At 41.5% G+C, this 19738-nt stretch overlaps 1 protein-coding gene across 6 annotated transcripts in view; it reads left to right on the plus strand.

Moving 5' to 3' along the window:
• Positions 1-19738, plus strand: part of RREB1 (ras responsive element binding protein 1) — a 175046-nt gene that overhangs the window by 71362 nt on the left and 83946 nt on the right. The gene's annotated exons all lie outside the window — the stretch shown is intronic.

A 19738-nucleotide genomic window follows, 5' to 3' on the forward strand; every position in this document is an offset into this window, starting at 1 on the left:
CTTGATGCTCTGTACTTCCAGTACATGATCAGTGAGGACAACAGGTCGTTTGGTAACTGTCAACCTTACTTCTGATGGCCAAAGGCCTGCCACACAGACACCCTGCTGAGTGTGCCCTATCTTCCAGGCAGGCTCTGTGCTATGAGCTGGCACAGTGGACAATGCACATGGCTCCTGCCTGCTTCTCTCTGTGGTCATGTGGCTGGGGCAAAACCCAAGGCGGCTGGCTAACTGAGCCAGGGAGACTTCCTCCTACACAATGAGCAACATAGGTAGAACAAGTCCATTGACTTACTTTTCACAGCCTCTTCACTTTATGACTTGTCTAATTTTTGATGTATTTTTTTGGTGATCACTTTTCACTGGGCTGCAGCATCCATACAGTGATTCTTAAAATGTGGGAAAGCTTTTCCCTAACACACCTGCCAGGGCCCACTCCAGGAAATTCAGATTCGGTAGGTCTACTGTGAGGCTGAGGCCTGTCCATTTGAAAATGCTTTTTTGGGTGACTCAAACAGGTTACTTTTAGATTTATATCTAATGAGACAACTGAATACATTCGAGCCACTGGGAGTTTTTTAAATAGTGTTAGGAAATGACAGAAACCTTGAAATTTGCCCATCTGATGCTTGCTTGTTGCAACCCTGTGTTTCCTATTAAGCCAGGTATTGTGGTACCTGTGCTAGATCCCTGATAGGCTGTCTGCATTGGTGAGTGTAAATGCCACTAATTAATATTTTAAGAAGTTGGCGGTGTGACAGAATTATCGGGGATGCTGAGTAGCTGGTACCAGATGTTTCTTTTGTTAAGGCCCTGGAGAGGTAATGTCACAGGTAATAAGGCTACTGGCATCTAATCCTTTGGTCTGAGGCTGTGGATTTCGGGATGCTGAGTATTTTCTTTAAAATGGGTAGGGGAGGATGTACTCTCTGGTTTCTACTTGGCCTTTTCCCCTTGCAAGGTTCTTGCAGTATTATCTTATATACAGGTGTTTACTCAATTATCATTAGGCCCAGCTCTCTTGTTAGAAAAGGATATATGGTACTTAGAGCTTCTTTATCTAGATCCTTTTGCTCACCATTTTGCCACAGCTGAAGGGACAGCCTGTGTCTGTAACTGAATTCAGTCCTTTTTTTCACTCCTCTACTGTGGAAGAACAGCAAAGTCGGCTGCTCATCATTTCGTGTGCAGACTTTACAGCCTCTAACAGCCCTGGCTTTCGCAGTTTATGAATGCACCATTTGTTGTTTCAAGCACAACTGTTGCATACAACTGGCCTTGCAGCCCACTCTGCCTGCAACCAGAGTGCATCACTCACTGCCTTCGCTGCTGCCTCCCTCCCTTTCTCTCTTCTCTTTCTCTGTCATTTCTGCATGGGCCACATTTTTGCTTTAAATACCACCATTTTGTCCACACTACACTTTCTTTGATTCAGCTCACGTTTTTGAAATGTAAGTTTCAGAAATAGGGTTTTACTTGCTCAAATTGTTAGTATAGGGGTTCTGAATGAATGCAAGTCTTTTACTTTATAAAAGGATTAAAGGAGATTATTTTTGTGGCTTGGTTTTGCGTACATGCATTTTAAAATAATCTCAAAGAACCATGTGACTTTGAAATTGTGTTTTAAATTTCATCGAAGTTAGGAAGTTTTGTTTTTTCCTGGGTCATTATATTTCCTTCTTTTTAAACTTTACACACAATCTTTTTGTCTTCAAGTATTGTCTTCAGTTTAGAATTTAAAGGAAGTTATCAAAACCAAACTCTTAAAGTGGTGTCTTAGAATATTTGGATATCATCATTACAAAAAATTTGCCATTTTTTTCTCCTCTTGAAATAGGGTCCCATCCCAAAATGGCCCCAATAATGTTAACATTTTTACTTCTGTTTTGTTTTTCTCACATATACATTCTTGGGCCCTGTAATTCTGTATGCCTTGACTGTATTCCTTCTAATTGTATTTTAGTTAAAAGAGTGTATTAACATGTTTTTCTGCTGTGTTTTACATATTCAACAACTGAGCCAAATCAGTTCTGTCTGCTTTTAAGACTCCTTTCTTCTGGCTAAGGAGACAAATTTCTGTTAAAACAGCAGTAAACATCCTACATCAACCAACTGTACAATCCTCAGCATCCTAGAGCTTCCAAGAAGGAAATACTCACTTGCTGGAAATGAAGAAGTTTTCTGTAGTTGAATTTTAAAGCAGATATTTAGGTTTCAAGGAATATTTGTCTTTCAGAGATGTTCTGGAGGCCTGGGGTTGCATTTGCATTTTTTAAAAATTGAGACATCCATGTTTAAGGAAAAAAGTGTAACATTTTGTGAGATTCATGCTTTCCTTTTCATCTCACTATTTGGGCAGGGCAGGAGGAGGGGTGGGGGCGTGGAATCTGCCTTTCTGTATCTGTACCGATTAAGTCTCCTACTGCCTGAAGAGTCCTTAAGGTCCACGTAAAGACTAAGCAGTTACAAACAAGCTCAGGGGAAAGTGAGCCGAGGTTTAACTGATTCCAAAAGCAGTTTTCTCAACCCTGAGTCTGCTCTTAACTTTTACAGCATGTTTTCTCTATGCAGTCCTGCATTTTCATGCTTGGTTTGATCTGTACCTTTAAGCTGGGTGAACTCTCATCAGACATTTCTCCCTGGTTGTTTCTTGACTGCTCTTTTCATGTGATTAATATGTCGCTTAAAATGGCAACTGAAACATCACCAGGTATTTTCACCAGGTAGAAGCTGATTTTCCTGTGTCAAAACAACCAGTGTGGCTTAGTTGATGCTGCTGTTGCTAAGCAGGTAGATTTCTGGTCTGCAGGCTGTCTATTAACCCTGTAAATGCCTACTCTCAGACAAAAAAAAAAAAAAAAACAAGAAGAAAAACCATTAATTTTATATACTTCCTTCTTACATAGTGCTTTGTTCAAGTGCATGAAAACTGGGCCTAGCTCAGCCTAACTTCAACCTCCTCTGTTTTGGAGGACATAACCTCACTTTGTGTATTTTCAGGGGGAGGAGGAGATTTAGAAGATGGAGAGGGTTAGGAAGTTGATATTATCCGGCAAGATGAAAGGCTAGGAGCTAGTAGTGAAGGTCTCATGCTATATGATAAAAATTATGGGTTTGTGTCTAGTTAGTAATAGGTTTAGTCTTTTTCTTTTGGACCTTTCTCTACAAGTCTGCCTTAAATTGCAGTATGACTGTGGGAAAAGAAGAGGAAAGAAAGGGGTTGCTGTTTGCATGCATTTGCCAGAAAGGAGTTAACAGAACATACCGCAGAACAGGTTGGGCAAGACTGTTAAAGCCAGTGATGAAGCCTGTCTCTCTCTCTCTCTCTCTGTCTCATTCTCTCCCTCTCCCCCTCTCTGTTTTCCTCTGTCTTCCTCTCTTCGTCCTTCCTCCTGTGTTCCCCCTTTCCTCCCCAGAACTTTAAAACATATTCAGATTATCCCTACCCACACATGCCCGCCCCGCCGCCACCCTCCCCCCCACCGCTTCAGTGTCTGGCTTTCCCTCTCCAAAGCAGAACATTTGATGTGATGAAAATACTCTGCTGATGAGGAGCCTGTGCGAGGGGCCTCAGCATTGCCAGCTGTTTCTCGAGAATTCGATGGAGTGCTTGTCCTTTCCCTTCATCATGTAACATAGGCCCCATTCAGCAGACATTCTTCACTGTGCAGTTATGCTTCTGTGGGACTGTGGGGTGGGTGCCCTGTGAGGGGGCAGTGGGAGGTGGGGAGGGCAGGAGGCAAGGTCGGGATGGAGAGTAGAGGGCAGTGAGGGGGAGTCCCTGCATCTGAGCGCCAGGAAATCATGAGACATTGCTTCTTGAAGCATCTGAAGTTAGCTTAGGCTTACGGGATATCGTGTGGCCATAAATACGGACAACCCGACCTCTTTAAAGCCAGTTCTGGTCTGATATAAGTTCTTTGTGGTGTTTGTATCTCAACCCTCAGTAAACAGACCATATATAGGCATGCTTCAGCTCACTATAACACACATCACAGGGAAATCTCTCCCAATGCACAGATCCTCCTGTACCTAGGACCAGGACCCAGCCATTTCTGGTGTGGTTTCTTTTTCTTTTTTGGAAGGAGGGGGAAGGGGGCTTTTTCCCTTGCCATCTTTACACTGTTTTAAAACATGTTTCTGATCCCGTTGTGTCTGGCACTTTGAAAACTAAAGAAACTATATTGCCACGTGAAGAGAAATTGAATTGTCGTTGTACATCTGTTTTGGAATAAAAACCTTGGTTGTTTTAGTATCTTTAACACCACACACGTTTTGTGTTTTATGGTCCCTGGTCTTCAACTGTTTTGTTTTTGGAGCATCTTTTAACATTGTGAGGGTGATCTCCCCTGTAACATGTATTATTGGCACAGGGGAGAAGTTGCTTTAATGTCATCCCCCACCACCAGCACCCCTGCTTCCTCCCAGGTCCTCTCTGAGCCGAGCTGTCCTCCTGTGTTTACTGTGTTTACCACACTTCACCCTGGGATCGCCAGGGCAAAGTGTGCAGCTCTCCGAAGGACTGACGGCAGCCGTTTCCACTTGGCAGGGCCGGGTCTGTGGAGCGGAGCACGTAGTAATAAGAAAGAAATGCAGTTGTTTTTTTCCTTGGAATACCTAAGGATGGGTACTTCAGCTTGTTGGAATGAGCCTTGTGGTTCAGATAAGAGACTTCTCCCTCTTCCTTTTTTCTTTTCCTTCTTTCCCTACTCCATACAAAGGCTGTTGCTTTTCTTCTCAGGCCACATGTATATTTTTATAACCTTTGTCGAAAAGGTGGTCTGCAGTGCTGGGATATCTGGGTATTATGTAAAGGGACAAGATGGACACTTTCTTTGCCTTGTTTTCTTTCTTTGGCCTCATCAGAGTGAATTATATCTGACTGTGTGACAGTTAATTGTACCATTCTTCCCATTTCCTAAGCTGTTAAGCTCCTTCTGTCTACCTCCATCAGGCCTCTTTGTTTGAGAAGTTCCTAATGCAGTAGAAGAACAAGGTGGCAGTTTTCTTACTTACTGAAGTCTCTAAAGCACATTTATTATGTTCTTTATCATCTCCTTTTTAGATCTTTATTCCTTCAACTTATATAATTGAATTGTTCAAGTAGTACAATTGACTGATGAGTTAAAACTTCCTCAAAAACACCAGTGAGTCCAGAAGAAAAGTTGTAATTTTTTAAGGCTATTTGTATTCATTTCAAAGTATTAACAGGGCTTGGTGGAAAATGTTAGAGTACACCACTGGGCACTGCCAGAGTACCAATTATGAGTATGGAAACAGCAACTAATTAGCTAGTACTGATGAACTCAGAAGTAATATATCACTTATATGGAGATCACTTATTTGGAATTCTTAGGTCCAGAATATTCAGCATGTGAGTGAGGGAGAACCAGCGGGAGGTGTGGGGGTTATACAGAATAAAACTTTCAAAAGCCATGCAGGGTAGGAAGTCCTGGTACCAATCTGCCCCATGGCCAACCCCCTTGATTCATGATGATCCCTTAGGACCCACACTTTAGCATTATGTGGTTACTTTAGATATGGCCATGACCAGGACCACCTTGTTTCTCCCATTGCTAAAGTTGGTGGTTGGAGGTGGGGAAAAGCTGTCAGAAGGAGATACCCTGATAGCAACAAGAAAGGATGTCAGGGGTTGAGACAGAAGAATGCAGACAGTATAGCTGGTTACCACTGGGGGAAAACTGGGCAAAGTGAACAAAGGAGCTCTCTCTGTTATTTCTTACAACTGCATGTGTATCCACACGTTCTCAACAAAAATTTCAGTTTAAAAAAAAAGCATGGCTGACTGAGGCCTATGGTGTAGGGGCAGAACTGAAGCAGGAGGGATATTATGCTAGTTTCTGAAGGTGCCTTGTGTAATAATTCTCGTTCATTGCAATGATCCTGAGTCACTGCCCAAAAAAGTTAGATTAATCACACATTGATTCACCATGCTCTGCTTAAGGACAGGGGGAAGTTTGAAAGATGCTTTAGAATGATTTACACCCATGAGTTTTATATGGAAAATTAACTTCTGAATACTTCCCCCCACAACGCCCCTTGGTGATTGATGTGCAGCTGCTTTATAAGTTGACATAAAGGGTTAGCATGAACCTTCCAGTGTGTTCAGATAGACACTAAAATGTAATTTATGTTGCCCAGATTTGCAGAAAAATAACTTATTAATAGATTCAAATGATGTCCCAATTATTATTAGGTTCTTTGTCTGTATTCTTGATGTGAATTTGTTCATATTTTTGACTAAAGTAATACATAGAATATCATGAATTTTAAAAAGCAGGCGATAGAGAAGACCCTCCATTTCTTGGGTACTAAAGAAGTCACGGATCCCTGGGAGACACTGTCTCTGTGGCAAAGGAGTTCCAATCTTAAAGGAAGCCTCAGAAAACTTAAATATCTAAACAAGTTAAGTTTAAACCATCAAATGACAAATAGAAGGAAGGAATGGTATTTTTTTTTTCCCTCATCCCAACTACAGGCTTATTCTAAGAATCATAGAATTTAGAGCTGGAAGGGACTTTAGCAGACACTTGGCCTGTTTTTATGAGTTTGCCTTCATTTTCCTCAATATTTTTCCATAATTCGTACCTGTGCCCAGAATTGAACGTGTCACCTGGAATAGTGTCTGCATGGGGTTTTTTGGCCAGGAAGAATAATCTTAACTTGAAATATTAAATAGGTTCACTTGACAGAGTTTCTTATATTTTTGAGGATTGTTGTTAATTTATTCTCAGTAGCTCCACTTTACCGATGGAGCTGACTGCAGCACTTCATGGTGGGACACCACAGTTTTTCCCGCCATTATTAAGTATTTACAGACATTTTCATGGAAATCTCAGGGTTGAAAACTCCCCGGGGTAGCTAATACCTGCTAATGGTTTTCAAGCATTTTTATTTGATCTGCTGCAGTGTGGAACACTGCTGGGCCTAAGTTTTAATAATCATACTCATAGATGTATTTTAATTACTCACATATTAGCTTCTAATAGTATTAAATTTAAGTCTTTTGTGCCCATAGATTTGCTGTAATTCATAGTTGTACTTGAATGGCTGTGCGGAAGGGGGAAAGTATTCTCCTGTGGTTAGACATTTGTGCCTCTGTCAAGGAAGGGAAATGTATGTGAATTGCATTTAAAAATAGGTATTAGTAATCTGGGTGTTAGATGCTCACAGCGGATTGAAAAGTAATAAAAACCTTATGTCCTAGAAAGTGAGGAGCAGGTAGGTCTTTACTGTGACTCTTTGGGTGGGGAAAGGGCAGAGAGAGCTTACAGGAGGAATGCGGCAGAGGGTGAAAGAACTTGTGTCTCGTTCTGTGTGTAACCTGTGACATGATCTGCAGCTCCTTGCACTGGCTGAGTTTGAGATGACGTGCTGTGCAGCACCCGCTGGGGAGGCAGGCCACAAGGACAACTGTGGAGCTGGAGCTGGAAGTGCAGGGTAGGAGGACATCTAGGCAAAGATTTGAACAGCTGCTGGCTGCCTGAAAATCAGCCTCTATGAATCTCACAGGCACAGAGAACTCCTCTGTGTGACTGGAGGCCGAACATGAAGAAGGAAGGGAGCATGTTTTCAGTCAATACTCTGATGCCCCCAGAGCTCTTTAAAGGCATGACAGAAATTTGTTGGGCAGTTGTGAAGAGTCTCAGTCCATAATGTCCATTGTAAAAGCTTTCCCTTTAATTTTATTTAAAGCAAATGCTGTCAGTCTGCTTTAAAAGCTGACTAAAATGATTTTTACTGGACATCGGATTTATTGGCGGAGTGGTGTTGAGAACCAAGGAGAAGAACTTGATCGATTGATTTAAGGCTTTTGGAGGATTGAAATGTTACTTGAATGCTGATCTTATCCAGGATTTCAAGATTTTTTAAGGAAAAGTGGACAGTGCTTGCTTTTATCCAAGGGATTTCAGGCATCGTATGATCTGCACAGCAGCCTCTGGAGCAGTCTCTGTTGTGAGGCTGTGGAGAGGATGAACTTCAGAGTGTGTGGCATGTGCTGGTTTGGGAGTCATTTAGTTAAGACTTGGTTTTCCTCATAGCCTTAGGTCTGCTTGAAAGTTGTACATCACAGGGACATGGCTTTCGTATGGCCTGAGATCTATTTTGGTGCCAGTTGGAGGAGGCAGCAGGAGTGAGAGCAGTGGGAGCAGCTCTGCTGAGACACGTGCTGCAGTTCCCTGCGCCACCTGGAAGAGGGTGGCCTGCCCTGCTGCGCTGCAGCTGCGGGGGGAGAGAGGACCATCTTGTTCAGCTCCCAGAGTAATTCCCAACATGTGGACAATGTATGGAAGTCTGCAACCACAAACCTCTTGGGGCATAAGTAAATGAAAAGGGGCTTTTGGCTATATGAAGCATAATGTTTATAAACTCCCAGAAATTTACTTACAGCTTGATTCATTATGAAAATGACTCTGGAAGTATTAAACTAGAAAAATTAGACTCCAAAAATCACATGAGAGCGCTTTTATATGGCTTTCATTTTCTAAATGTGGATGTTCCCATTATGTTTCTTGCAGATGCACGCAGTGATTGGAGGATATATTATGAGCATTAGAAAATGAACTTGCTAGGTAATAGAGAGTTTTCAGGGGCTTTATAGGAGAATACTAGCAAGATGTGATGCTGAATTTTTTTTAGCTCTGTGATTATTAATACATCCACCTATTATCTAATTGCACATTATTCCTGTTATCTTTGGTATTCCAAAAGGGACTGTCCCCCCAGTGTTAGCTCCTTAATGAAAAATAAAGAACTAACCTTGTTTTGGGGTATTCATGGAGATTGTCGGTCTCCTTAGTGTCCTAAAAGTAGTGTGTCATACAATTTTTTTAAAAAAAGAAATGTTTAAATTTTCAGGTTTTCATTTTTTAAAATGACTTTTAAGTCTCCTGAAAGAAATGAAAGAAAAAAGAAAAAATTTCACTCACCAAAAAAACCCAATAGTTGCTGAATAATTAGAGAAATTCAGCTTTTAGTGTTTGGGTCTTTTTATTATTTTCAACTCTGATTTTATAGCTGAGTTGTAATATGCGACCAAATTCATTACATGAGTGTTTGCTTTTTTTTTTTTTTTCTTTTTTGCCACATGGAAGTACCTAAAGAGTTGGAATGTGACACACCCAGAGAAGGAGGCACTCAAGGGACCTAAGAACTTGAGAAGGCCAACAGCAGCAGGATCCCTCCTCTCTACACCAAGCTTTGCCAGTGCTAATTGGGAAGCAGAGAGCCACTGAGCTCCTCGGAGGATGAGTTTGAAAGTGTGTGTGCGCGCTCTGTCACACAAAGGCTTGATCTTTGTAGAAAGAGTTAGGGAGAATTCCCTCACCTGTGAGATTAGTTGTAGATTCTGCTCAACTGAAGTCCTCCTCAACCAGAGCCCTGCAAGAAAGCACTCTTTTGCTCTATAGACCAGGAAGGACCCATGTGATTCCAGTACATATTTTTTAATTCTCTCTCCTTAGTTCTTGAATTTTGTATTTCATACATTTTCTAGTTTAAGTTGTTTTAAATTGTACCTTGTTTTGGCTCAGTGTGAGTGTATGTTGGTAATTTTTGTAAGAGGAAAATTTTTATGTTACTTACACATGGCATAGAAGGTAAATTGCAGATTTTTTCTAGGCTGACTAGAAATTATTATTATATTTTTTAAAGAGCAGTTTTGTGGTTAAATGGTGATGTTTTGCTTAAAAGAGACCACTTTCTCCTGTTTGGGCAAAATTTGTTATCAGTTTGCACGTACTTTAATGGATAAAATTGAAACCCTTTCCTCTGGAAGACACTGGAGTCAGGGATTCCAACAGTGCATGTGCTTTGTTCCACGGGCTCTTGGTCTGAATCCTTCCATCTACTTATTTTCACATTTTCAACACTGCTTAGCACATTCAGCTTTCTAAACCATTGGCAGCAACCGTTACATAATCATGTTGCAGTGAAGAATTTTTACATTTGGTTAGAAACAGACCCCAAGTAGGAGATAAAAAAACAAAAAACTTGTGAAAGTGGATGTGAGAGTAGGGTAGAAATCCTAGCTAACTGATTTTAACCTCACATGTATGTTTGATAGGTGGGACCCAATAAGGCTAATGTGGCTAATATAGGTCCCTTTTCTAGTGAAGATAGGAATTGTTTTAGTTGGGTTAAGCTAAGCAATGCTGAGTATCAAACCAACTTTATCTGAGATCTCAGTAGCTCAGCCCCTAACATGCCATTGCTTGTTCATGTGAGATTTACTACAGGGTTAGTGGCTCTCTAGTGTAGCTCCCTTCCAGGCAGTAGCCCAGAGTTCCAGCCTGCTGTCATCTCTGCTTCCAGGTCACCACTGTAAGGAAAGTGGGTCACATCAGCTTTTAAAAGTTTCAGACTCAGGAGTGATGCACATCTTTGCTTATGGCCAACTGGTCAGAATTTCTCATGTAGACTGCTACCTGCAGAGGTGTAGGGGTGCTAGGAAATGTGGAGGAATACGTGGGTATTCTCTGAGCAGTTAACCTCTTTGCCACAAGCATATTTACCACTCTCCTTTCTTATTTTACATCCTTAATGCTCATTTTGCACATAAGTAAACTAGGTAAGGCTTAGGCCTGAGGCATGGAGCGTAAGGAGTTAACTCTTCCATAGAGCAATGGTTCTCAAAGTTTGATCTCCAGACAAGTGCATCAGCATCACCCGAGAACTTGTGACAAACAGAGATTCTTAAGCTCCACCCCCTAGGCCTTCTGAATCAGAAACTCTATAGAGTTGGGGCCCAGAAATGGTTACAAAAAGCTCTCTCTGTGCATGCTCCAGGTGAAGAACCATTAACCTAGATTAGTAATTTTCAGCCTTTTTCATCTCATGGCACATATAAACTAATTGCCAAAATTCTTAGACAACACCAAAAATACGTATTTCGGTGATATGAAAAAAATAAGTATAATTTTGATTCATTGACACTGGATGGCTATTGTTGTGTTGGCTGTTGTCATTGTCACTTTTTTATTTGACAGGCTAAGGGAAAAGAGGTCAGTGCCTCTGACTAAATAGTCAGGTACTGCATGTTTTAAAAGTTCTTACGGCACACCAGTTGAAAATCATTCCCCTAGATGAATGGACTGTCTTTCCCACCTGTTGAACTGGTAGTTAGTGAATCAGCCCTGCAGTGCTGATATGCACTTTCTAGTATATTTGTGTAGTATATTTGTAAACATGTGCTCCGTTGTGAGCACGTGTGCTTGTTAATAGGAAGCACTTTGAGAGTTTGTACTGTATTTAAGCATTTTACAGATTTAACTCATCTGTTTGTCACAGCCATATTAAAGGTATTATCATTGTCCCCATCTTATAAATGAGGAAACTGAGGGAGAAAGTGGTTCCGTAACTGTCTAAGGGTGGTGCCACAAGGTCAAACCACTTACCATAGCTGGCAAGTGACAGGATTTGAACCTGGACAACTGGCTCCCAAATCCACTTAACTGCTGTGGGAATCTGCTTGCTGAGTTTAGGATGGAAATCTATTACGCCCTGCAGTAGTTCTTCACTTTTCTTGAATGGAGACAGCATCAGAATTAGCAGGAAGTGTGCTGTGTCAGTGGCAGTTCACATTACAGGTTCATTCCCCTCACCACCAGCTTCATTCGTTGGTGGTTTACTTGTGTGGTAGAGGGGGTGGAGGGAGAAGGCGGTGACAGTGTTGGCCAATCTGAAGATGCATGGCTAGGCAGCAGTGGCCGTCATTTAAAACTGAACAATAAATAGAATTAGAGTGGGGTTGTTAGGAGTAGAACAAAGTGGCTAATGGGAAGTGTTTTCTCGGAGTGAGGTTGTTCAGTCACGCTAGAAAAACATTTTCTTCAGTTAAACTGTGTGTGCGCTTCAGGCTTATGAGAGAAACCTGTTCTCATAAGCTTCTCTTTTGACTGTTCTCAGGTATTTCATTTTTCATCATCATCTGCCCTCTCTGAGATGCTCATTGGAGGCCCGATTCCATGAGGCAGTCTCAACAAGGTTTTGGTTAAGTTTGTATGAGCAGGACTTGAGTTTTAATAAAGAAAATGTGTTTTTACTTCCAAGAAAATTGATAAAAGGTTATTCCTCTTCCACTAGGGAAATTCAGGTAGAGTTAAAAGACAGATGTGATGTGATCTGTTGAATTTTGAGCTGATTTGATTGAAAAGGATTTTTCAAATGACATTGAGAACTACTTTTCAAGCAAGCTGTTTTTCCTTTAAAGGTTTTAAATTATTAACTGCATTTTCTTTCTTACAGGTGGGTCTGTTATTTGTTGTGTAGGTGTACTTTGCTGTCCCATGCATTCCCTTGCCTTCTTTGTCTCTTGTGCTCAGCAGAGTAGAACTGAGACAGCTTCTGGGCAGCTCTGCCCAGCACGGTACCAGCTTTGACTCTAGGTAAAAGATAAAGTTAGAATTGACCCTTTCGGTTTTCATGTTGGCCAGGAACAGCTGCTATGCTTTGTATAGCTCTGAACATAACATTTCATTCCACGATTGCTGAAATTTTTAGTTTTCTGCAAGCCAGGGCTTAACCACGGGGTTTTCACATTCAGACTTAGAGCCTAGAATTTCCCTTTGAGAAACAGTTGCTTGTCTAGGAGTTTAGTAATTTACAAGAACAGAAATGGTGGGAGAAGGTGGAGATTATTTGCCTAAGCTCTTTTAAAAATCCAGTTTCTTCCTTTCCTTTCCTTTCATCACTTCCTTTTCCATCTTAAAAATGTTTTAATTTGCTTAGGTACTTTAACAGAGATATAGATAATTAAAGTAAATCTTGAGTCAGATCTAAACTAAAGAAGAAAGAACTAACCTAAAAAAGAGCAGCTGAACTCAAAGTAATTGAATCACTGAGCCCTGAGCACAGAATTGCCAGACCAGCTTGCCTAGGAGAAAGACTTGGGGACCCTGTGCCTGTGGAGGGCTGTGTGCCCTTTAAGAACCAACTCCTGTGAATACCGTGTGGTGTCCTAGTGGCATTCTGCACTGAGGTATATCTGGGTTAGAGTTGCAAAGTTCAGCTGGAAAAAAAAAATGAAAGCCATTTTGGGTTGGGTGTTTGGAAAACATTTTCTCCCTTCTCCGAGACCTAGTGCTCTTGGTATTTGTAGAGAGAATCCACTTATTTTTTCCTGTCCTTGCTGTTTAGAAGAGCAGCTACATATGTGAATTGAGTATCTGTTGGAAGAAACGTAACAGGGTTGCTTCAAAAAGCAGGAATAAAAGATGCAACCATTACAAATAACACAGTTTTCCTCCCTTCTCCTTAGCCAGCCGTTCAGAGTAGGAAACAGGATGCCAGACTCACGCTGAGTAGGAGGAGAGGTTTCCCAAGGGCGGCTTCGCTTCCCCAGAGCCCATTTTTATTCCAGAGTACCTCAACGCCATGTGGTTGTAATACCTAAGCTGAGAGTCCTCCTCTGTTTAGCTTCCTAGTGCCTGGCCACAGGGAGGCCTTATTATCACTAGTTGCCACTGTCCTCCTCCTGCTTCCCGGGCTCCTGTGCTTCATACACCATCAGTTCCCCTTTTCTCTTCCTCCTGCTCACAGCATATGACCCACTGCCTATTTTCTTGAGATTACTAATCAGTAAAATAATTCGAGTGCCTATTGTATGCTCATTTATCTTTCCAGACTCTGAAGAGTTAGGCCCCTTCATTGCTAATGCTTTCACATTTATGTGGACACCACACATACTCTCCGTCCTGGGGACTTCATTCCTACCAGCCCTCATTGCCATTTCAGTGGCTTAAAATGGATATTCCTCATTTTCGGTCCTGGACCCTCTTATCTCTGAATGTCAGCTCACCTAGCTCAGGCCTCACCTCTGTGGATGGGTCAATCCCACAAGCACTCATTATCCCAGATTTCTCACCAATATGCTAATCCCATAGTACCAAGACCTCCCCTTCTGATTCCTCTTCTTGTCTTCACTTTCCAAGTGTCTAAAAGTGACATTCTCCTAACCCACTTAACAGTCACCTTTCCGGTGCCCGGGGAAATCTAGCCTGTGGCAAGAGCGATTTACTCCCTTAGCTCCCCCTGCTTTTTCAGGTCCCTGCAGGTCTTTGAAAGGTGTTCGGGCTTACCTTTCCCTATCTGTTCCTTTTGTTCCCATTGTAGCCAGGTCTCATTCCCCTAGTGTCCCATACCATTCAAACAGGTTTTCTTAAAACTCTTGAGGGTATTTTCCCCTACTGCTCCAGCTTCCCCCACCCACCCCCCAAGCCCCCTACCCACCCCCACACACACCCTCTGTAATCAGATCCTTACTTGGTATCAGCTCCTTCCACCCTCTCTTCCAATTTTAATCTGGACTTAAAATTAGTATTGTTTTGACAACACTTAGTTCTCTTACTTTCTCATGTTTTCCTTTTTTCCTCAACTAGGTGGGGAACTTCTGGAATCCCCACCCTCCTAGTCTAGTTAGTAGATCAGTAGTTACTAACTGAGGTAACTGACAGATGCATTTTAATATCAGGAAATATTCGAGAGCCTTAAGTGAATATTCCCCACCCCCCCAAAATCATTTGAAGAGAGATTTCAAGGTTCATTTGTTTATTTTTCAGAAAGGCTTTTTCATTCTCACCTTCAAAGGAGACAGTAGAAAACAAGGACAGAGCTGCCATCACCCCCCCAACACCTTTTAATCAGTCACTTTTCCCACTCCCTTCACTGTGACTCTTGAGTCCCACAGTTAACATAATCCCTTTTATAACCAATTTATTTTATTTATGCATTGCAATTTAAGTAAGAGCTGTTTATTCATAGAAGACTCAGTTTTAATTCTTGGCTTCTATTTAAAAGGCTCAGTAACGCCCCTATTACTTTTTGTTAATTGCAAAGCAAACATCCTCCACAAGACCACACACTATTCTGGGACCCCTTTGAGATTCCCAGGAATTGCTAGTGCTTGGGCCACATTTACACCTACATGTGGATTTACAGAAAACCTCCTCCGTGCCTTTGTGGCCTAGAAGTTGTGATAATACATGCATTCAGAAAGTTTTAACCTAAGAGTCAGCATCAAAAAAATAACTCGTTAGTCTTCTAACAGTTAATTATTCCTGGAATAAGTGGAAGGATAGAACAAAACCACGGACACCGAATGACATGGATGGGGCTCATAAGGATCTCTGCCCCCTTCCTTTCTTTAGGATGAGTTCTGCTCCAAAATTGCAACTGTGTATAGCAGGCATTGGGAGATTGTTTAGGGGATTGATTTCACTAACTTTTATTGAGTTATTGCCATGTATGTGTCAGATGCCATTTAAGGTGAATTACATGGTTGATCTTCACAAGAAAAAGGAAGGTTTGAAAGTCTGATCAAATTTATGGAATCTTCCCTCCCACCCCCAATGAATACCACATAAATTTTACATAGTTTCAAGGGCATGAATCTTATCTGTAGAAACCGAGTGTATCAGCCCTAAAAGGCGCCCCACAAGAGGCTCATATTTACAAAATGAACTAAGTAAAAGCCTACTGTGTGCCGGGCAGTGGGCTGTACTAGATTAAATTGGAGGGAGAGAGGGAGGTGTACAGTTTCATATCTTAAGAAGTTCAGTTTATTTTCCTTCTTGTATATTTTTAAAAATAATTTTAAATTACAAAAAAATCAAGTGTATAGTGACATTAAATTATGCTTTCATTTTTTGAAAATCACCATATTCCAATGATATTTCAGGTTGCATTTAAAAAGCAATACCTGCTTTTTAAGCTTGATTGTACTTTAAAAATATTTTCTCACGTTTTCACACATTGACCTTCATGTTTGAGGTAGGACCAGGCCTGAGCAGGTTTTGGGGAGATGGGGCAGGATGGTGATGACTCACCTGGGAGAAGTCTAGTTTAGGTGACATCCCTGTATTGTTGGATTCAAGGGTTATTTCCCTTTTTTATGCTGGACCTGATAAACACCTGGAAGAGTGAAGAATCATAGTAAAGTAAGTTACTTTTGGGATCAATTTATCCCCTCCCCTGCCTGCAGGTAAAACCATGCTAGGTCATCTTTTTTTTTGCCTTAGGGCTTAAAAGCTCCAGGGAGCAAACAAAATAAGGGCTGCAATCTGGTACTCAAGATCACGGGAGAAAGAAAAAACACAGTAGACCTGCGCTGCATAGTGTAACAGTCAGACAGCTGCTGGCCATGTGTAGCTATTTGAGTTTAAGTGAAACTTAAATAAAAATGTAAAATTTAGTTCCTTAGTCACATTAGCCACATTTCAAGTGCTGACTGGTCATTGTGTGGCCAGCAGTTACAACGACACTGGACAGTACATATAGAGAATGTTTTCATCCTTACGCAACTTTCAACTGGACAGCTTTGCTCCACATCACGTCAATTCAACCAAATGTTTTCACTCAGTATCTACCATGTTAATTTGATATGATAGGCTCTTTGAAAGTGAGAGAAGGGTGGGTTTCATTTAATATTTGAAGTTTTGTGTAGATTTGTAACCTTAAGTTTAGGTTTTTTAAGCACTGTCCCCCACATTGGCTGCTTTATGATGACCCATTTCCATTAGTGATTTTCATGGTTTGACACTGATACTGTACATATACTTCATAGAGCTGCATGTGTTAGGTATTTCATAATCACAAGTGTTTCATTTTCCAATGCCTGGGAAGCCCCCTGGCCCTCCTTTCCCTCCTCCTCCAGGACTTTATTTCCCATCTGCTCCTTTCTCTCTCTGGACATTATTAGGTTTTCTTTTCAACAGAACTGGCTTAACCCTGCTACTCCACAACCAGTTTCTTCCTGCTGTATTCTCTTTATTCTCTCCTGAATGGGGAATGTTTTTCTGTATCTCAGTTAACTGCTTTGCCTCATTCTGTTGCCAATGCAGGGAGCCCAGTGTCTCTCTGGTCCTCATTCCTCACACCCAGGTTGGCCCCTTGTACTCTTCATGTCTGTCCCTGAGATGGTATTGCAGTAGCCTCCTAGCAGGGTTATGTGCCTCTAATTGCCCATATTTAAAACTGCTGCCCAAGGCTTTTTAAAAATATGATTAATTTCACTGCAGGGTTGAAAAAAAAAAAGGGAGACCCTTCAGAGGGTTTCTACAGCCGTAGGATATTAAAGTCCATCCCTGTGAGATGGAACCTTGACTTCCTCATGACTTTGCCAGCCACATCTTTGCCATTTCCCCCAGTCCACTCTCCCTCCTTTCACACTACTAGTGTAGTCGAGTCTCCGAGGGCTTTTGTTTTAATGGGCCAGAAACTTCTGCAGTTAGACATGGGATTGCTGCCGTTTTTGTTTTTGTTTGTTTGTTTTTGCCTAATAAGGGCATTAAAAAAAGTCTCTACCATCTACTGTCTTTGTCATCTGATTTTAAAAGGGCATTTAAACCTTAGAAAAATGGAATCAGCATTGTGAGAATCTCAATAATTTTTCATGTCACTTGAGAAGGGTGAAAACTTAGGCAGTTAGGAGCTAATGCTTTTGTGACGCTATGCTCCATCCAGATGTACCTCTTGGGTGTCTGTGCTTTTTCTGCATGCATTTCCTTCTAACTAGAGGAAATGACTTCTGAAAGTGGAATCTTTCCTTCAAGCTCAGGTTTGCTTTTGCCCTACTGCAGCAATTTTCAAACAGTGTACCACGGGAGTTTTTAAAGCAGACAATACCTGAGTTTAGTCAGGGGCACTGACCTCCTTTCCCTTATATTGTCAGATAAAAAAATAACAATAGTCAACACAACACTATCCAACTAGTGTGAATGAATCAGAATGATACCTATTTTTTTTTTTTTTTGGTCAGATCAGCAAAAAAATACATTTTTTGATGTGCCTCAGAATTTTAGTAATTAGCTGTGAGATGAAAAAAGTTGAAAATTGCTCCCTGGTGTTTGACTCATAACCCATTTTTCCCCTGGACTGGAATCCAGTTCTTTGTGTCATGTCTCCTCTATCTCCCAGCCCAACCGTCAGCCTTCAAGGCCAGGGTCTCTGTCATTCAGCTCTTGGTAATTTTGACATCTGAAATAATAGTAGACTAATGTCCGAGAAAGATCGTCATCCTATTTCAGGTCTTCACATTGATACCACATCTTGCCTGCCCTATGTCTAGGGTACAAAATAGTATAGAGCATCCTAAGTAACTAATCTTAACCCTTGCAGAGAATGCACATTGTTCTGTGTACTCGGCTAGACTGCTTCAAGCACACTGAAAGCAGCAGGGATGGCCCTGGACCTCAAACTGCAGGAAACTAAAGAGACCCATTTTTTAAATGAAACCTGTTTGGTGGCTGAAGCCATAGAAATGATAAGTAGTAAGAAGCTGTGAAAGCTTTAAGGCCTGGCAACTTCAATGGATTAATGTGTCCCTTTGTTTTCTCTTTCTACAAGCTTAAAAAAAAAAAAAATTAAAGGAACACTTGCCTAATGTTGTGAATGAGAATAATAGTATTTGACTATAAATTTGGGTTGTATGGAATACATGAGTAGCATGATTCTTTCGAAATCTTTATATAAGATAGACAGAACCAGAATTACTTTCCGTATCTATCTTCCAGACTCTCATCCCATTAAATGAATCTTGGCTAGTAGCATGCAAAAAAAGTCATCATCACAATTAGTGGTTGCTTGTGGGTAAAGCGTTGAAAGGATTCTTGTCTTGGCCAGAGCACAATGTGAGGGGTTAACTATAAGAAACAAAGAGAAACTAAGGGTTTTTTTCCTTATATCCTGCAAACAGCATTTTTACCGTGGCCAGGTAGCAAACTGTTGTATAATCTGTTAGACCGTTTTTACCCCTTTAGGAAAATTCTGTTTCCAGATTGGGAACATTCCAGGATGTCACTGGCCTTTAATAGAGTTATGGAAAAGTGTCAGTTCCAATTCCAAATCTGTTAAGTAACCAGGGCCACACTCTTGAGGTATATTTTGAATTCTACGTTTTGCTTGTGGGGCCGGCAGAGCATGAGGTTGGGTTTGTGTGAACATGTACGTGCCTGGGTGTAGTGGACTGCTTTTTCTTTTCAGAGTTGTAATGAAGCATCTTAAAGAGCTTTGAAAAAGTTTCCTCGGGCATATTTAGTGAGCATGGTAGATGCCGTTGTTTCGCAAGTTTTCTACTTTCTTTGTCTGTACAGGTTGTTCCTGACTTCATGGCTGGGAGGAAATTGAGGATGTTGAAGAGTGCTTGCCGTTTGGCTGGTGGGGCCAAACCGGTTAGCTGGCTCCTGTTCTCAGATGTCCCAATGACAGGGCCAAGTCCTGTGGCTGTAGGAGAGGGGCCACTTGCTCTGGTCTCTAAACACCCTTTGTTGCCCCGTTATTTAGCCTCATAAAAAAAGATCCTAAAAATATTGGCTTTGTTTTGAAGTGGTTGATGATGTGGATTTAATCTGTAACCTGGCACCTGTCGCTTATTTGCCACCGTTTTCTCCATGGCCGTGCCTCTGCTGTCATCACCCCACTGTTTCTCTCCTGCCCGGCCCTCTCTCCTCTGAGACTGTGAGGGGTGATGCAGTAGTTAGGCAAGGATGCTTTTCTTTTCTTCAATTGACTTTGGAAAGATTCCTTGTAGTCCAGAAACAGGAACACTGGGGGACTGTTTTAAACATCAGATCTTATCATCCTCTGAACCTGTTAACCTCACAGATGTTGGTGTGATGCCAAGAAAATGGAACTCCTGGCCTCAAATGGCGGGGAGTCAGGGTCCTCTGCTCTGATGTGTGAACTCTGGCTGGCTGGCCCATCCCGTAAGTGGAGCACAGCC

This window comes from Desmodus rotundus, chromosome 3 (assembly GCF_022682495.2).
Source record: "Desmodus rotundus isolate HL8 chromosome 3, HLdesRot8A.1, whole genome shotgun sequence".
Lineage (NCBI taxonomy): Eukaryota > Metazoa > Chordata > Mammalia > Chiroptera > Phyllostomidae > Desmodus > Desmodus rotundus.